This window comes from Mirounga angustirostris, unplaced genomic scaffold, assembly GCF_029215605.1.
Source record: "Mirounga angustirostris isolate CCGP_5_RB_7025 unplaced genomic scaffold, mMirAng1.0.hap1 SCAF_5, whole genome shotgun sequence".
Taxonomy (NCBI): domain Eukaryota; kingdom Metazoa; phylum Chordata; class Mammalia; order Carnivora; family Phocidae; genus Mirounga; species Mirounga angustirostris.
The window spans coordinates 58226213-58242918 of NW_026991713.1; positions in this window are offsets into that span (position 1 = coordinate 58226213).

Here is a 16706-nt window from a genome sequence, read left to right on the forward strand (position 1 = left end):
TAATGAATCCATCAGCATTTTAGGTGTTGAAGACGCAAAGGTGAATAACAGTAGATTCTGCTCTAAAAGCTCACAGCCCTAATGGAGGGGCCGGCGGGTAAGTAGATTCATTAACCTCTCTGAAGTACGGTAAGTGCTGTTTCAGATAGTACCATGCAGGCACAGAGGACTGGCTATCGACTTCTGCAGGGGACAGAGTCTGCCAAGATTTCAGGGTGGATGTAGTGCTTGAGTTCAGATAACCAGGATAGATTCCAGGGCAGAGGTTTATGGCTGTTGTAGATAGATTAATGGCTCCTAAAGGTGTCCGAATCCTAATCCATGAACGTGTGGCTATGTTAAATGGCAAAAGGAACTTTGTAGATGCAATTAAGTTAAGAATCTTGAGATGGGGGAATTTTCCTGCATTATCTGGGTTGGCCCAATGAAATGACAAGGGTCCTTATAAAATGGAGGCATGAATGTCAGGGAAATTTGATGTTACGCTGCTGACTTTGAAGATGAAGGAAGAGGCCCCAAGCCAAGGAATGCAGATAGCCTCTAGAAACTGGAAAAGAGAAGGAAATGCATGCTCTCCTAGAACCTCCAGAAAGAACTCACCTCTGCTGGTATCTTGATTTTGGCCCTGTAGGATCCATTTCAGACTTCTGATGTCTAGAACTATAAGATAATAAACCTGTGTTGTGTTAAGCCACTGAGTCTGTGGTAGTTTGTTACAGCAACCAGAGTCAGTAACAGAACCCGTCCACCACCTGAGACCTTCCTTTTTTTTTTTTTTTAAAGATTTTATTTATTTATTTAACAGAGAGAGATACAGCAAGAGAGGGAACACAAGCAGGGGGAGTGGGAGAGGGAGAAGCAGGCTCCCCGCAGAGCAGGGAGCCCGATGTGGGACTCGATCCCAGGACCCTGGGATCATGACCTGAGCCGAAGGCAGACGCTTAACCGACTGAGCCACCCAGGTGCCCCACCTGAGACCTTCCTATGTGACCTCACACACACATTCATTCATTCAGTACCATGCACTGTTCTAAATGCTGAGAAAACAGCGGTAAAATGAGAGACAAGGCCCTCACCCTCAAGGAGCCTACATTCTAGGAAGAGTAGACATTCAACAGATAATTCAAGAAATAACTTCAGTAGTAAACGGCATGATGAAAACAAAACAAGGTATTGGGAAGAGATCATTGGTGTGTGTGGGGAGGGGCTCCTTTAGGCAGAAAGGTCAGAGGAAGATTCTCTGAGGTGATGTTTGCACCAAGTCTTGAATGAGAAGGAGCCAGTTGTGTGTTGATCTGAGGCCTTGAGAAAGGAATGAGCTTGGAGTGCCTAAGGAACAGAAAGGAGACCCATGTGGCTGGAGCAGAAAGAATAATGGGGAGGAGGTCAGAGAAGAAGGCAAGAGCCAGATCAGGCAGAGGCTTGTATCCACAGTAAGGAGATGGGATTTTATTTTAATTGCAGAAGGATTTAAGTGGGGAAGTGACAGATTGGATTTATTTTTTTAATGAAATAAATGTTGCTATGCCGTGAATGAACAGTGATGGGTAATAGTAGGGGCAAGAAGACCAGTTATGAGGTCACTGCTGTAATCTAAGTGGGAGGAAACAGTGGCTTGAACTAGTGCAACAGCACTGAAAAAGCAATCTTCCTCCCCGTCCTCCAGTCACCCAGTTCTCCCCCTTGGAGGCGACCATTGTTATCTCCTTAACCACTGTAATCTTGGAGATCCTTCTAGAAATGTTCCATGTACAAACAGAGTAAATGCATTTTTAAAAAATTTTAATGAGGTTTGAGAAGGGTTGGTAGGAATGTAGCCTACTTACAGAGTCATAAGAGGGTATGTTGTATTTATACAGAAATGATCTTTCCTAGACAAAATTGTCCCCAGAGTAGAAACGGGCAATTTACTACTTCAGTCCTAATCCTGTGCTGAAAACAATCCTTAGTTTTATAGTTTGGTCTCCTGAGTTAACTTACCTGGCAGGGAGAACTGTCCCAAGGAAGTGACTGGTATTAATTGTTTAGCTAGAGATAGGTGCCATTAGAAATACACAGATTAGGGATGCATGGGTGGCTCAGTCGGTTGAGCGTGGAACTCTTGGTTTCAGCTCAGGTCATGATCTCAGGGTTGGGAGATGGAGCCCCACATCAGATTCTGTGCTTACTCAGCAGGGAGTCTGCTTGAGATTCTCTCTTTCCCTCTCCCTCTGCCCCTCTGCCCTGTCCCCCCCTCATTCTGTGCTCACGCTCTTTTGTTCTCTTTCTCTCTCAAATAATAAATAAATAAATCTTAAAAAAAAAAAAGAAAGAAATACAGAGATTGGCATCTTGCCTTTAGAAGGCAACTAGGCAAAGAATAAAGAAGACAAAATTTGGGGGGCGCCTGGGTGGCTCAGCCGTTAAGCGTCTGCCTTCGGCTCAGGTCATGATCTCAGGGTCCTGGGATCGAGCCCCACATCGGGCTCCCTGCTCCGCGGGAAGCCTGCTTCTCCCTCTCCCACTCCCCCTGCTTGTGTTCCTTCTCTCGCTGTGTCTCTCTCTGTCAAATAAATAAATAAAATCTTAAAAAAAAAAAAAAAGAAGACAAAATTTGGAATTAGCTCCAAATCTGTGCTTTGCAACTTAGTTGTGTTTAAAGATATAGAAATGGGGGAGCATGAGTGACCAGAAAACCATGACCTTCATACAGAAGGCGGGGTACATTTGGACTAGGCAAGAGTTGGAACATAAAGGTACTGAGCGTGGCATGCCAATGGAACAGAGGGGCCAGGAAGGAAAGTCCTCAGAGGACCTGGGCAGCAGAATTCTAAGCCTCTGACCCCAGGGGCTTTCTGATGGATAACATAGGGGTCCTCAGCTTTTCTATGCTCAGCTCTTCACATCAGTGCTTTTGCACATTATATATTTGCACCTCAACCTCCTTTCTAACATCAGCAGAGGAATTATTACCATCATATAGTTATATGAAGATGCTTCCTAAAACAGCCAACAGTTTGCTTTCTGCAGTGTTACCTTCTTTGCTTTTGGAGCTGTTTGGTTTTTTTTTTGTTGTTGTTTTGTTTTGTTTTTTGCATTTGGAGCTGTTATGCAATTATAGCATTTAAGTGTTTTTCATTCTTCCTTCCTTCCTTTCTTCTTTCCTTGCTTCCTTCCTTCCTTCCTTTCCTCTTCATTTTTTTTCCCCAGTATTTTTCTAACTGTGCTCCCGAAACCCTGGAGGTGTTTCAGGGTTTTGTTTTTTTAAAGATTTTATTTATTTATTTCGCAGAGAGAGACACAGCAACAGAGGGAACACAAGCAGGGGGAGTGGGAGAGGGAGAAGCAGGCTTCCCGCTGAGCAGGGAGCCCGATGCGGGGCTCGATCCCAGGACCCTGGGATCATGACCTGAGCCGAAGGCAGATGCTTAACCACTGAGCCACCCAGGCGCCCCATGTTTCAGGGTTTTTGAAGGGTAGGAAGAGAAGTGGAGAAGGGTGTGAGCACCTCATAGACACATATACATATTGCTTCAGCAAAAGCAAACTTTAACCAGTTACAATATTAAGCTTCTGAGAGACGTTCACTCGAAGAAAAGATTCTGCCCACTTAAAAAATGGAAAACCATAGTTTCATTGTATTTTGCAATTTTATTAAATTTTATAAGGGTAGTAGAAAACAGGGGCACCTGGCTGGCTCGATTGGTTGAGCATCTGACTTCAGCTCAGGTCGTGATCTTGGGGTCCTGGGATTGGCCTGCTGGCCAAGTCTGCTTGTCTCTCTCCCTTGTGCCCCTCCCCCTGCTTGTGCTCTCTCTCTCTCAAATAAATAAAATATATTTTTTTATACTCTTTTTTTTTAAGATTTTTATTTATTTATTTGAGAGCGAGAATGAGAGAGAGAGAGAGAGCATGAGAGGGGGAGGGTCAGAGGGAGAAGCAGACTCCCTGCCGAGCAGGGAGCCCGATGCGGGACTCGATCCAGGGACTCCAGGATCATGACCTGAGCCGAAGGCAGTCGCTTAACCAACTGAGCCACCCAGGCGCCCCTCAAATAAATAAAATATTGAAAAAAAAAAAAGAATAGTGGAAAACAGAAAAATAAAATCTCTGATCTAGTGATGGAAAATCAATAGATATATAGTGAAAGAGTAGTGAGTCTTTAGCTTCAGTGGGAGGTAAGCTGGTAGATTGTGTTTAGTGTAAAGGAGAGGCTATACATTAAAGGGAATATTTGAAAAAAAATTTTAAAAATAAAGGGAATTTTGTTTTGTTTTGTTTTTTAAAGATTTTATTTATTAATATTCCTTCCTTCCTTCTTTTTTAAAGATTTTAAAAAGATTTTTAAAGATTTTAAAGTTTTTTAAAGATTTTATTTAACACAAGCAGGGGGAGTGGGAGAGGGAGAAGCAGGCTTCCCGTGGAGCAGGGAGCCCGATGCGGCGCTCGATCCCAGGACCCTGGGATCATGACCTGAGCGGAAGGCAGACGCTTAACCACTGAGCCACCTAGGCACCCCTCATTTAATTTTTTTTTTAAGTAAGCTCTAGGCCCAATGTGGGGCTTGAACTCATGACCCCGAGATTAAGAATCGCATGCTCTACTGACTGAGCCAGCCATGTGCCCTCATATTACCTCATTTATTCTTCAAAACACCATAAGGAATTTACTAGTATTACTCACATTTTACAGATTAGGACACTAGGTCACCAGAAGGTTAAATAACTTGCTCAATATAATACAGACAGTAAAATTTAGGATTTGAACCCAGGCATTTGTGACCTGAGTCTATACCTTCAGTGATTTGGCTAATTTTCTGACCCAGAATGTATGGCTAGTTTGACTCTGAGTGAGCTTTCAAAATTGAGTTTTCCTACAAAATACTGCTGAGAGAAATTAAAGAAAACCTAAATAAATGAAAAGATATATTGCATTCTTTGGTGGAAAGACTCAATATTGTTAAGATGTCAAATTCTCTCCAAATTGACCCAAACATTCAATGCAATCCCCCAAATCTTAGACTTTCTTTTTTTTTTTTTTTGTAGAAAGTGCCAGAGGAACAAAATTGGCAGCTTACCCTACTTGAATTCAAGACTCACTATAAAGCTACAGTGATCAAGATAATGATATTGGGGGGCGCCTGGGTGGCTCAGTCGGTCAAGTGTCTCCCTTCGGCTCAGGTCATGATCCCAGGGTCCTGGGATCAAGCCCCACATCAGGCTCCTTGCTCAGCGGGAAGCCTGCTTCTCCCTCTCTCACTCCTCCTGCTTGTGTTCCCTCTCTCACTGTCTCTCTCTCTGTCAAATAAATAAATAAAATCTTTAAAAAAAAAGATAATGATATTGGTATAAAAGAGACAAATAGATCAATGGAACAGAATAAAATCTAGAAATATTCCCACAAATATATAGTCGACTGATGTTTGACAAAAGTGCAAAGACAATTCAATAGAGAAAGGATAGTCTATTCAACAAATGGGTGCTGGAACAATTGGAAATCCATAAGCAAAAAAAAAAAAAAAAGAATTTTGATCCATCTCATACTAGATACAAAAATTGAAGTGCATCACAGACCTAAAACTATAAACTTTCAGGAGAAGAACTCAGTGACCTTGAATAAAGAAACTATCCTAGATTCAATACCAAAAGCATGATCTAGAAAAGAAAATAAATTTGAGGGGTGCCTGGGTGGCTCAGTCGTTAAGCGTCTGCCTTTGGCTCAGGTCATGATCCCAGGGTCCTGGGATCGAGCCCCGCATCGGGCTCCCTGCTCCGCGGGGCGCCTGCTTCTCCCTCTCCCACTCTCCCTGCTTATGTTTCCTCTCTCACTGTGTCTCTCTCTGTCAAATAAATAAATAAAATCTTAAAAAAAAAAAGAAAATAAATTTGATTTCAGCAAAATTAATAACTTCTGGGACGCCTGGGTGGCTCAGTCGGTTAAGCGTCTGCCTTCAGCTCACATCATGATCCCAGGTTTCTGGGATGGAGTCCCACATCAGGCTCCCTGCTCAGCAGGGGGACTTCTTTTTCCTCTGTCTGCTGTTCCCCCTGCTTGTACTCTCGTGCTCACGATCTCTCTCTCTGGTAAATAAATAAATAAAATCTTAAAAAATTCAATAACTCCTGCTTTCAGTGGACACTGTTTAGAGAATAAAAGGTAAGTCACAAACTGGAAGAAAAAATATGCAGATCACATATCTAACAAATAACTTGCATTCATAATAAAGAACTCTCAAAAACAAAAACAAAACCCTCTCAATAAAACCTTATCAAAAAAAGAAAAAGAATAAAGAATTCTCAAAACTCAATAAAGGGGCACCTGGCTGGCTCAGTCAGTGGAGGATGCAACTCTTGATCTCAAGGTTGTAAGTTCAACCCCCATGTTGGGTGTAGAGATTACTTAAAAATAAATAAATAAATAAAAACTCAATAAAAATAAGCAAACTGATTTTAAAAACATGGGCAAAAGATTTGAACAGACATTTAAAAAAAATTTTTTTTTATTCTTTTTTTTAGATTATTTATTTATTTATTTGAGAGAGAGAGAGTGAGAGAGAGCCTGAACAGGGTGAAGGGCAGAGGGAGAAGCAGACTTCCCGCCAAGCAGGGAGCCTGATGCGGGGCTCGATCCCAGGACCCTGGGATCATGACCTGAGCCGAAGGCAGACGCTTAACCGACTGAACCACCCAGGCGCCCCTTGAACAGACATTTTACCAAAAAGATATAAAACCATAATGAGACAGCAACTATTGTCACCAGCTAGACCCCATGACCAGGCCTTTACTGCCCACCTGCTTATATTCACTAACCTTTGTCGTACATATTTTCCTAGGCTCTTCTTTCCAGCTTTCTCCTTAACTCAGACAAACGAAACCCAAAACCACTCCCCAGCTGATGGCAACTGCCCTGATACGACCTCCCACTGCCCAGATCACCCAGACCTTTTGAGCTAAACCTGACTGGTGCCTGCACAGATGATCATGGAGTGACCTCTGGAATCACCTACAATTACACTCACCTCATTGTAATACTAAAATCTCTGTCCAAGGAGGAGCCTCAGCCTCATTTACATAACATACAATGTAGGTGTAGGCATGTTTTCTCAAGGCGCATGCATGACCTTATGCCGGCTGCTAGGTAGACAAGGTTTCCCTACTAAATATTCAGACTGAACCTAAACAAAAGGAACCCATTCACCCTTTCTTGGGGAGTCCTGGCTTTGGAAGCCATTCCCATGATCTCTTTATTTGCTACAAATAAGTTTTCTTTGTGGGACTACTCAACCTGGTGTAGTTTCAGGAGCGAACTCATGTTGGTTCAGTTATATTATGTACCTATTAGAATGGCTAACATTAAAAAACAACCGAGTGCTGGAGAGGATGTGAAGAAACTGGAACTCTCATACTCTGCTAGGAGGAAAGTAAAATAGTACAATCATTTTGGAAAACAATTCAGCAGTATCTTTTTAAAAATTTTTTTAAAAGATTTTATTCATCTATTTGTCAGAGAGAGAGAGAGAGAGAGAGACAAAGCACAAACAGGGAGAAGCAGGCTCCCCGCCAAGCAGGGAGCCCCACGCAGGACTTTATCCCAGGACCCCGGGATCACGGCCCGAGCCAAAGGCACTCAACCGACTGAGCCACCCAGGCATCCTCTTCTAAAAATTTTTGACAATTTCTTTAAAAGTTAAGTATACACTTACAGCGTGACTCATCCAGCCAGTGATTCCATTCCTAGGTATTTACCCAAGAGAAACAAAAGCATATGTCCACAGAGACTCTGTACATAAATGTTTATAGCAGCTTTATAATAGCCAAAAACTAGAAACACCCGCAAGTGCCCATCAGCAAATGAATGGATAAACAAACTGTGGTACATCCACACAATGAAATCCTACTCAGCAATAAAAAACAATCATGCAGCAATGATGAATCTCAATATAATTATGCTGAATGAAAAAAGGCAAGATAAAAAAAGTATATATTGTGTGATTTAATTTATGTAAAATTCTAGAAAATGCAAACTTATGGTGACAAAAAGCAGATTAGTGGTTGCCTTGGGACAGGGCTGGGAATGACAGGATGGTGAGATTATAAAGAAGCAAGGGGCAGTTTTGGGGGTGATCCATATGTTCATGATTTTCAGAACGGTGATGGTTTTATGAGTATACATATACTTCAAACCTTTTAAAATTATATACTTTAAATGTCTACAGTTTACTGTATATCAATTACCCTCAATAAAACAATTTTAAAAATTGAGTTTTTAAGGGGCGCCTGGGTGGCTCAGTCCTTAAGCGTCTGCCTTCAGCTCGGGTCATGATCCCAGCATCCTGGGATCTGCCTGGGTCGGGCTCCCTGCTCCGCGGGAAGCCTGCTTCTCCCTCTCCCACTTCCCCTGCTTGTGTTCCCTCTCTTGCTGTGTCTATCTCTGTCAAATAAATAAATAAAATCTTTAACAAAAAATTGAGTTTTTAAGACATAGCGAAACTGAAGACTGGGCCAGGATAGTAACTTCTGCCGTTTGTAATGTTACGTTATCTAACAGGTTCTATGCAAAGTCCCTTGCTATGTTATTTCATTTATTTTTTAAAAAAATATTTTATTTATTTATTTGACAGAGAGAGACACAGCGAGAGAGGGAACACAAGCAGGGAGAGTGGGAGAGGGAGAAGCAGGCTTCCCGCGGAGCAGGGAGCCCGATGCGGGGCTCGATCTCAGGACCCTGGGATCATGACCTGAGCCGAAGGCAGACGCTTAACGACTGAGCCACCCAGGTGCTCCATGTTATTTCACTTAATTCTCCAGTCCTGTGAAGTACAACGATTACAATTTTTTTTAAAGCTTTTATTTTTAGGGGCGCCTGGGTCGCTCAGTCGTTAAGCATCTGCCTTCAGCTCTGGTCATGATCCCAGGCTCCTGGAATTGAGTCCTGCATTGGGCTCCCTTCTCCGTGGGAAGCCTGCTTCTCCCTCTCCCACTCCCCCTGCTTGTGTTCCCTCTCTCACTGTCTCTCTCTGTGTCAAATAAAAAAATAATCTAAAAAAAAAAAAGATTTTATTTTTAGGGGCACCTGGGTGGTTTAGTCTGTTGAACACCCAACTCTTGGTTCCGGTTCATGTCATGATCTCAGGGTTGTGAGATTGAGTCCTGCATTAGGCTCTGTGCTGAGTGTGGGGTCCGCTTAAGATTCTCTACCTCTCCCTCTGGCATACCACCTCCCCAGCTTGAATGCTCGTTCTCTCAAAAAAAAAAAAAAAGACTTCTTTTTTTTTTTTTTTGATCGTTTGTTTTCCTCTTTCACGGCCCTCTGAAGTCAGGGTTCATCATCAGAAAAATCCCCATCTCAACATTCCTTTTATCATGGGCTCTAAAGGAAACCTGGCTCTCCCCCAAAGGACCCTTGACCAGTAACTGAAAACCCTCCATAGCCTCCATTTTGTTTTATTTATTTTTAAGGATTTTATTTATTTGAGAGAAAGAGAGCGGGGGAGGGGGGGCGGGGGCAGAGGGAGAGGGAGAGAATCCTTAGGCAGACTCCCTGCTAAGGTGGGGCTCAATCTTATGACCAACCAACTGAGCCACCCAGGTACCCCCGTATTTTCCATTTTAAACATCCTACTCTTTGGGGCGCCTGGGTGGCTCAGTTGTTAAGCGTCTGCCTTCCGCTCAGGTCATGATCCCAGGGTTCTGGGATCGAGCCCCGCATCGGGCTCCCTGCTTGGAGGGAAGCCTGCTTCTCCCTCTCCCACTCCCCCTGCTTGTGTTCCCTCTCTTGCTGTGTCTCTCTCTGTCAAATAAATAAAATATATAAAAAAAAAATCCTACTCTTTGACTTCCTATTTTTACCAGCTCTACTGTCATAACTCCAACCAGAACTCAAACCCATTGATCTTACCCCCTTTCCTTTGGGCCTCACCCTCCCCACGCCTTATCCTTCCTCCTTACCCACCTTAACTTCCATGGTCAGTCATTATAATCACTCCCAGTTATATATTCTCAATTCTTTTGCCCCCTCACTTCAGTGTGCTCATTTGGCTAACCCACAGCTCTGGCTAAATCCAATTCTCTATCCATTGTTTTGTTTTGTTTTTGAGAGAGAGAGAGAGAACATGCGCATGAGTGGGGCGGGGGCGAGAGGGAGAGAGAGAATCTGAAGCAGGCTCCACACTCAGCCCAGAGCTTGACTCAGGGCTGGATCTCATGACCCTGAGATCATTACCTGAGCTGAAATAAAGATTCAGATGCTTAACCAATTGAGCCACCCAGGCGCCCCAATTCTCTATCCATTTTGGATCTATACTCATACAACCAAATAGTTGGGAAAAAATACATAATCGTGCCATGGTCTGACTTTAAATTACTGCCCTCTAACCTCAAATGCTGCTCAGCAATCGCACTACATCAGACTATACTCCCTGGCCCACTCACTTTCCATTCCCCAGATGCCTATTCCATTCTTTCTTCTGTCTCTCTTCAAACCTCCAACTCCCCCTCCCTGAATTCTTATTTTCAGCTCATAACCTTGCCTCCTACTTCATTGAGAAATAGAAGTAGCAAACAACCTATCTGCTTTTGCACTATATATTCTAAATTGTTATTATTATTTTTTAAAGATTTTATTTATTTGTTTGACAGAGACAGTGAAAGAGGGAACACAAGCAGGCGGAGTGGGAGAGGGAGAAGCAGGCTCCCCGCTGAGCAGAGAGCCCGATGCGGGGCTCGATCCCAGGACCCTGGGATCATGACCTGAGCCGAAGGCAGACGCTTAACGACTGAGCCACCCAGGCGCCCCTCTAAATTGTTATTTACATAAACTGTCCATGCTCCTAGTCAAGGCCAACCTCTCCACCTGTGCCCTGGACTCCACCCCTTGTCTGTTTAAGGACATGGCTTTCTCTGTCTCCTACATCATCTGCTTTTCTCTATTTCTCTCAGCTTTCCCATCCTTAAGCAACCATGCTGATGTTTCTACCATTTTACAAAATCCTTCTCTTGACCCCACTTCTTCCAGCCACTGCTCTCCTTCCTTTTTCAGCAAAACTGTTTGAAAAAGATGTCTTCAATGTCCTCCCATCCCATTCTCTCTCTCTCTTTACAATTAGTATCATATTTAACAATGATATATGTTAGAGACATTCTGCCCATTCTCTTTTGAACCCATTCTGATCATGCTTTTGCCCCACCTCTTCATTAAAACTTTTTTTTTTAGGGGCGCCTGGGTGGCTCAGTCATTAAGCGTCTGCCTTCGGCTCAGGTCATGATCCCAGTGTCCTGGGGTCGAGCCCCGCATCGGGCTCCCTGCTCAGTGCGAGTTTGCTTCTCCCTCTCCCACTCCCCCTGCTTGTGTTCCTGCTCTCGCTATCTCTCTGTCAAATAAATAAATAAAATCTTCAAAAAAACCCACAAAAAACAAAAAACTTTTTTTTAAAGCCAGTCAAATTTAGCCGTGGGGGGTTGTATACCAACTCTAGTGACACTGATGTTAATAAGTTTTGATAACCCACTACCATTGGACCAGCCTCACTAAAACTCAAGGTCACCAATAATTCCATATTCTCAATTCTTAACTCAGTTAACCTATTAACAGCAGTTGGCACAGTTGATCACTTGCTCCTCCTTGCAACATTTTCTTCACTTGACTTCTAGGACCCTCATCATATCCTAGTTTTCTTCCTACATCATTGGGCTTTCCTTTTGTCTCCTGCTGGTTTCTCATCTCCCTGATTACTAAACCTTGAAGTATACAGGATTCAGTCTCTAGTCTTCTCTTTCGTCCTCCCTCCCATCTATATATTCCTTTCCTAGCCAACCTCATCCAGTTTCATGAATTAAAAACCAATTATAATGTGATGATACCCAAATTTTTATTTCCAGCCTAGGCCTCTTTCCCTTAAACTCCAAATCTTTATATCTGTCTATTTAACATTTTCACTTGGATGTAAAATGTGAAGAAATATATACATACATAATATCAGTACAAAGAAATTCATGTGGATGATGAACGCTAACTTCAGTGTCGTGGTTACCACTCGGAGGGAAAGAGTGGGATGCAATTAGTGGGGAGTTCACAGACTGATCCAACTCTACAGGTAACCCTTTCTTTCTTTTTTTTTTTTTAAAGGAAGTTTTCTTGTTTTTTTGGGTTTTTTTTTTTAAAGATTTTATTTATTTATTTGAGAGAGAATGAGAGAGAGCACATGAGAGGGGGGAGCGGGAGAGTGAGAAGCAGACTCCCCGCTGAGCAGGGAGCCCGATGCGGGACTCGATCCCGGGACTCCAGGATCATGACCCGAGCCGAAGGCAGTCGCTTAACCAACTGAGCCACCCAGGTGCCCCTAACCCTTTCTTTCTTAAGCTGGGAGGTGGATATATAAATATTTGTTGTAGGTCTTAAATATTGCATTATATGTTTTACCACTTCTCCTATGCCTTCTGACCTTGCCCTCTTGCTCAACACCCTCTGTTCCTCAGCCATCCTTATTTTTCTTTTTGGCTTCCCCTTTCTCCCAATTGATCTTGGACTCCTCCATCCACCAATCACTCATGACTGAAGCAACACGGTAATTTCCATGTTTCTATTCCCAAACTAGAGCAAATCAATCATGCATATTCTTTTTTTTTCTAGTACAATTCCTTAATATTTTTCAAAGAATGGCCTGTACACCCATTGTATCAGATTCACTTGGGATGTTATTAAAATGCAGATTCCCAAACTCTACCCTCAAGATCTTTGTTGTTGTTGCTTTAGGTAAACTCTATGTCCAACATGGGGCTGGAACTCAGGATCCTTAAGATCAAGAGTCACATGCTCTACCAACTAAGCCAGCCAGGTGCCCTGTACACTCAAGATCTTTGAATCCTGCTTTTTTGGAGGTAGGATTAGGAATGAAATTTATTCATTTGGCAGAGGTGATTCTTATTCACACAAAGGAGATTATTTCATTCATCCCTGACTTTTCAATAAGCCCAGCATATTTAGTTATCCACAAATGTTGAGCACCTGTTGTATGTCAGGCAATATAATTGACCATCTAGATATTGTCCCTGACCTCATAAGCTTACAGCTCAAGAGACATTTCCAATGGACATACATGGGATGACTTTGGGTAGTATCATTTTTGGTGATAAAAACCATTTTGGTGATAAAAATAGCAATAAACTTTTTTTTAAAAGATTTTATTTATTTATTTGAGAGAGAGAGAGAGAGAGAGAGAGAGAAACAGCATGAGAGGGGATAGGGTCAGAGGGAGAAGCAGGCTCCCCGCCGAGCCAGGAGCCCGATGTGGGACTCGATCCCAGGACTCTGGGATCATGACCTGAGCCGAAGGCAGTCGCTTAACCAACTGAGCCACCCAGGCGCCCAGCAATAAACTTTTTTAAAAAGATTTATTTTAGAGAGAGAGAGGGAGAGAGAGCACTTGGGGGAGGGGCAGAGGGAGAGGGAGAGAACATCTTTTTTTTTTTTTTAAGAGTTTATTTATTTGAGAGAGAGAATGAGAGAGAGAGAGAGAGCATGAGATGGGGGAGGATGAGGGAGAAGCAGACTCCCCGCCGAGCAGGGAGCCCGATGCGGGACTCGATCCCGGGACTCCAGGATCATGACCTGAGCCGAAGGCAGTTGCTTAACCAACTGAGCCACCCAGGCGCCCGGGAGAGAAAAATCTTAAGGAGACCCTGTCTGAGTGTGGAGCCCGACACTGGCTTAATCTCATGACTTGGAGATCACCACTGGAGCCAAAACCAAGAGTCAGACACTCAACCAACTGTGCTGCCCAGGCATCCCAACTTTTTTTTTTTTATTTTAAAATCTTATGTAGTTTGTTTTTGAAAAAAACATTACCTTCTATTTATGGCAAGTTATTAGTTTTCCATTTAGAATACTGATATGATTTCCTTTTTCATGATAAATATATATAAAAAGTGAGTCAATTCAAAGAAAATGACAGTGTAGATATGACAGAAATAGCAAAAGAGGCACACAAATGCTTGAAGTTGGGAAATACTCATCTAGCATTTCAGAGGTAGTTGTGGTATAATAAAATGAATAGCCAAGACTCATCCCGAACTCAGAGATCTAAGTCAGATCATGTCACTGCTGTGCTCAAAACTCTCCAAAGGAAAAAACAAATAAATAAAAAAAAGTAATGGATTACCATCACACTTTATTTTTTCACTTTATTTTTGTAACAGCTTCACTGAGGTATAATTTACATACTACATAATTCAACAATTTAAAGTGTACAATTCAACTGTTTTTAGTATGGTTCACGGAGCTATGTAACTATCACCAATCACTTTTAGAATATTTTCATTACCCCTAAAAGAAACCCCACGCATTTAGCAGTCACTCCCCTCTCCTCCAACCTCCCTATCCCTAGGTAACCACTACTCTACTTTCTATCTCTATAAATTTGCCTATTCTGGACATTTCATGTAAATAGAATCATACATGTGGTCTTTTATGACTAGCTTCTTTCACTTAGTATGTTTTCAGGGTTCATCAATGTAGCACATAGTAGCACTCATTTCTTTTCATGGCCAAATAATATTCCTTTGTATGGATATACATTTTATTTATCCATTCACCAGGTAAGGAACATTTTGGTTGTTTCTACTTCTTGACTAGTATGAATAATGCTGCTATGAACATTCATGAACAACTTTTTGTGTGAATATGTATTTCCATTTCTCTTGAGTATATACCTAGGAGTAGAATGGCTGGGTCCTATGTTAACTGTAACGTTTTGAGGACTGTGTTCCACAAGTGCACCATTTCACATTCCCACCAGCAGTGTACAAGGGTTCCAACTTTGTCACACATTGTCCAGAACTTGTCTTTCATAGTAAAGCCATCCTAGAGGGTATGAAGTGGCATCTCATTGTTTACCATCACTTTTTTTTTTTAAGATTTTATTTATTTATTTGAGAGAATGAGATAGAGAGAGCATGAGAGGGAGGAGGGTCAGAGGGAGAAGCAGACTCCCCGCTGAGCAGGGAGCCCGATGCGGGACTCGATCCCGGGACTCCAGGATCATGACCTGAGCCGAAGGCAGTCGCTTAACCAACTGAGCCACCCAGGCGCCCCTATCACTTTCTGAGTGAAGTCTAGAGCTGGCCAGGGCCTACAAGGCCCCACATGATCTAACTTTGTGTACCACAGGTAGGTAGACAATCTCTTATCAGCTCTAAAACAATCTCTTATTAGCTCTAAAACAAATCAAAACAGCTCTAAAACCCAGGATTTTTGGAACTCATATGGCAACAAAACCTGATATGAAACTCATGTTGGGTAATTTACATGACTATTCTTGTATTTTGCTGCAGAAATAGAAATGTTTTGATCCTGGGTACTGCTCCAGATCCCTTTGAGGATGTTACATGTTAAATAGTATATGCTCTGTATTACTGTTCTAATGTCAAAATAAATTCAAAAGCAAGTAAGATCTCAAGGATTTCATATAAAGGATTGTAGATCTGAACCACTTTTCCCTAGCTCACTTGAATTTAGCCAGACTGCCTTGCTTTTTCTGTGACATGCCAGGCATACTCTTTCCTGAAGACATTTGCACTTGCATTTGCACAGCTCCCTCTGCTAGGAAGCTCTTTCCCCATTTATCCGAACAGCTTGATCTTTCTAGTTTTCTGATCAAATGTTATCTTACAGACATAAGGGCATTTTATATAAAACTTACATGAAAACTACAGCCCTTCTTCACACCCGATCACCCTCTCACACTGCTCCCCCACTAAAATGTAAGCTCTATGTATTTTTATCTTGGCCACTGCTAATATCTTCAGTATTTAGAAATGGCTGGCACATTGTAGGTATTCAATAAATATTTCTTGAGTAAGTGATTGTTTTATACCACTTAAACCTCACAAAAATACTGTGAAATAGGAATGATCACCTAAAGATTAGAAAATTGAAGAGAGGGGTGCCTGGCTAGCTCAGTCAGTAGAGCATAGGACTCTTGATCTCAGAGTTCAAGCCTAACATTAGGCATGGAGCCTCCTTAACAAAAAAGATTTAAAAAAATAAAACGAAAAAGTTGGTTGGAGAGGTTAGATAACTCACCCAGGGTCACACAGCTAGAATTATCAGAGGGGAGATTTACATCTAAGAGTCTACTCTCTTAGGTTCTTAACCCGACAGCTCTGTTTAACGGGAGACTGGACTGAGAAACTTAAGTGCCAAGCACAGTGGCAAGTGATACTTATTGAATAAATGAACGAATCTGGATTCTAGCCTGTTCTTTCATCTACTGGCTCAGCTTCCTTTGACAAACCTATTAGCTTATTAATGCATATGAAGTGAACACCCCTCTATACCTAATAGTTACTAAAATAAATTAAATGTATAAACCAAAGAAGCAGGATATTAACCTAAATAGTGTGACAATAATTTTGTTCTCCTACATGGTAAGTTATGGTAATGTAGGCAAAAACAAAACGAAGTACAGGATTTGGGGTTGAGGCAAAGAGTGGCCCAGGACATGAATGAATCCTGATTACCACAGGGAATTGACTTCAAATCCAATTACCTCAAAGGCAGACCAGAGACTAGAATAGCCCAGAGACTTGCACCTGGCTTGAATACTTTATACATTGAGATTGGAGGATACTTCAGAAAGTTAGGGAGGTGCTGAGATTGCAACTAACTTTTCCTCACCTAATAAAGTCCACTCAAAGTAGGTGGGAGTGCGAGATAGGGACTCAGATGTCTAC